Here is a 4,089-nt window from a genome sequence, read left to right on the forward strand (position 1 = left end):
ATACCTCGAGATACGATACTCAACAACCGTTGGAATGCGGACATGAAACCGCCTAAAGACCAACCAAGCGGAAATTTCGCGCACCACGACATGCAAGGACGTGCAATAAATGGAATACCACTTAACCCTTTTACGACGGGGTACAAACAGATAGGAAATGGTTATAACATTCCTCCTCCCAATAGAGGCCCACTCGCGCTTACAGCCCCCCCTACACCGGGAGTACTCGCGATAACAAATGGTAAAGCGCCAAATTTTCTACCACCCAATTTCCAAAATAATAAACACAGAGCAAAGCCTCTGGAAGTGAAATATTTAGCTTACGATGCTGAAGGTAACTGTCTAGGTGAATTTTCACCTCACTCAGGTCAAATTGAAGTACCTTACAATAATACACACTCAGTAAACGTAACTGATATCGATACGGAAACGGACAATACGGTGCCGGCTTATGTAATCGCATACGATCAATATGGTAATGTTGTTGACCTCGAAGAGGAGGAACAACAACAACAGCCAACGGCTACATTGCCTCAGGAAACATTTTTTACTGCAACACAAGTACAACAAATGTTGCAAATGCAACAAGCACAACAATCGCAAGCAGCGATGGCAACTCTTGCTGCTAACGTAGCAGGTATCCAATTCAATACCCCGCCACCACCCACCACGCCCCAACCTACCACACAGGCTTCACAGCAGGCCCCAATTACGAGTCCATTTACACAAACTGGACCCATTCCGCAACCCACTGCGCCTAATACAACTGCATCTACCACCACTGGTACACCCCAGCCTAATACAACTAACACGGCGCAGGGAAACGCCAAGAACTAGGCGATCAGGAGTCTGCGCCTAGTACAAATGAGACTCCGATTAAGCCAGACTCGTCTATACTTGATGACTACATTTGGGTTGGCGACAGCCTCGTACACTATATTCGTAGAGGTACATTCAAACGACAATACAATCTACCTGCTTGCATACAAGAGCAAATTAAGCTCAATGACCTCCACGATATAATCAAAAAATCGAAATTTACACCTAACGCAACATTCATATTATCTGCTTGCCAGGCAGAATTAAATTTCTTCAACGAACCATTCGATAAAACAGAAGAGAAATTACATAAAATTGTAAACATGATTTTCGATGATCACAAGGCTAAACACATCATACTCCTGATGCCTGTTGTACTACCTTACCGCAACCCGAAATACGGCGTCAAAATAGGCAAATATAGCAAAACTCGCGATATATTCGTTCGTATTGCGGAAGATCCGCGAATCACTTTTATACGCGACCTAGCGTACCAATTTTTACGCACTGAAACATGCGTACACACTGATGACACACATTTTCAACTACCGGAAGCATCTACGGATAACAAAATAATGCCATTGGAAAACACGTTCCATTTTTCAAACACAATGAACAGACATTATCCAGAAATGGCTATGTACCCAGTTATACTAGATATGATGTGCCAGCATCTACTCAAATACGAAAACATCCACCTATCTGACAATGAAAGAGTACATCCTAAGACTGAACAGTCTGAAGAATCCTCACATGAACATAAGGACGACCAAGTCCAAATAAACAGAAGCACAATGCGTGCTTTAGTACAATTATTAGCAGAACGAATTCACTGCAGTCCAATCTCCGGTGAATATGAACGAAGGGAATACATTCCCGACGGACATAAAGGTTCATTTCACAAAATTACGTACGATCCACCAGCAAAAGCTGCCAAATTTTCAAGACTCTACGATTACAATTCGCCACTAGGTCGAAAACAAATCGCTCAGGACGGCGACAAAAAACGTACAATCGTGAAAGACGAAGCGAAGAAGTCGCCTACAAACGACAGATTAAATGAATATTTGGTCAATATGGCCGACATAGAGGACCTATATACTCATACTGTAAAAATTGTAGACGATGGCACTAAACCACCAGAAATAAAATTAAGAAAATTAGTCGAAATACCAGTTTCGATGGCAAACATTGCTGACAATGCAAAATACTATGCATACGATTCGCCTTTAGGACCAAAAACAATAAAAGTGTCCAAAGACAACAAAATAGAAATTTGCGACGACCAAGCATTAAAATGCGATCCCAATATCGAATTAAACAAAGCTATACTTGAGCTTGATGACATTATGAAACTCAATACTCACAACATCAGGTTTATTCCTCAAGAAACAAAAGGTGGTTTTGATCCGCCACTAGTAATGCTTGAAAAACATGATCCTAACGATGGAGAACATTACTACAACGTCGTAGAAATCACTAAACCTGACATTGAAAATATTAACGAAAACACTCTCGAAAATGACACTGACTCAGGGTTCGATGAACCCGACGACGTAGTTCCAACGTTTGAAATACACAATGTGGGTATAAACGTGATACCAACGGTCTACGAAGACAATGTTACACAGGACTCAGTTCCTCAATTGCCCAGTCTAATGAAGATTGACCATATTACAGCGATACCTATTTTTATTAACGACATGCCATTACCAGCTCAGTTGGATTCGGGGGCTCTCCCCAACGTAATGACGAAAACTCTCGTTGACTACATTACAAGAGAACACCCACAATGGATACGTTACGTAAAATTGAACAATCCTGTCAATTTACGCATGGCAGACAACTCACTAGTTAAAGCAATGACGCACTGCGTCGAGATATGTGTACGACTAGGTACCCATATGGTATGTATGCCATTTTACGTACTTGACACAACAGGTAAATCACTATTAATTGGCAGATTATCGATGCGCCACCTTGGCATAGTCATAAACCACCGCGAGGGGCATGAATATGCCGAGTGTCACCCTGAAAAGGCAAAGTCCTTTAAAATTCCATTTTTAAATAAAACTGAAATCAATGATATTTACCCAGTCAAAAAGATTGCAGTCCACAGAAAAAATAAACGTGAAGCTATTCGTTTAATCAGTCAAAACACATTCTACATGGATGAAGACTGGGCTCACGAACAAAACCAAGCTAGAGAGCTTTACCTAAAAAACATGAGAACTGATCTCAATAACCTAGTCATAAAAGGTGACATAACCTTACAAGAAGCTAATGACGCTTGGGACAAACTAAAAAACTACTCAGACATATTCAGCTTCAATGCTGGCCGATACCGTGGCGAAACAGTCAAATTTAAATTTAAAGATGGAAAAATCCCACCATTAGGCCAGTGGAGAGGTGAAAAGTTCAGACCCTCCCAAAAAATCATTGAAGCGCTCCGACGTACAATATCTAAAATGCTAAAACTCGGCATCATAAGACCTTCAAGGTCTAACTACATAAATACTACTGCACCTGTTATTAAGAAAAACGGTGACATACGACTATGTTTAGACGCCGACGAATTGAATAAAGTACTGCAAAAAGTGCTCACTGAGCCTAACACTGTAGAATACATTATCTACGAAAACCAAGGTGACAACCTTTTTTGCACGCTGGACTTCACTTGTGGATTTTGGCAATTAGTACTAGACGAAGCGTCTCGTCAATTTACAGCATTTCAGGTATGCGGCCAAGTCTACGAATTTTGTCGACTACCTTACGGCTTGAACATTTCAAGCGGCGAATTTGTCTACATGATAAATAAGGTTATACCTGACCAAAAAGGAATTACAAAATTCGTAGACGACGTGAAAGTGTCTGGCTCGACATTCAAGGAGACTCTAGACCGATTATTATACGTATTTGACAAAATACGCGAAAATGGATTAAAACTCAATCCAAACAAAACACAATTTTTCCGCAACTATGCAGAACACTTAGGATTCGTCTTATCCAAGGATGAAGTCGCTAAACAAAGCGAAAAGGTCAAAAAGTTCATGGAATTTGTTAACAAACACCAGAAAAATGGCAAATTTCACATTACGACTGTGAAACAACTTCTACAATTAGTTGGCCTAACTGGCATGTACAGAAACTTTATACCTAACTACATGCAAATTCTTGCACCTATTTATGCTACTACGCAAGGTAAAAATGCCAAAGATGGCAAAATTGAGTGGGGAGAACTCCAAGAAAAAGCTTTCGAGGAGCTCAAGG

This window comes from Planococcus citri, chromosome 4 (assembly GCF_950023065.1).
Source record: "Planococcus citri chromosome 4, ihPlaCitr1.1, whole genome shotgun sequence".
NCBI lineage: Eukaryota > Metazoa > Arthropoda > Insecta > Hemiptera > Pseudococcidae > Planococcus > Planococcus citri.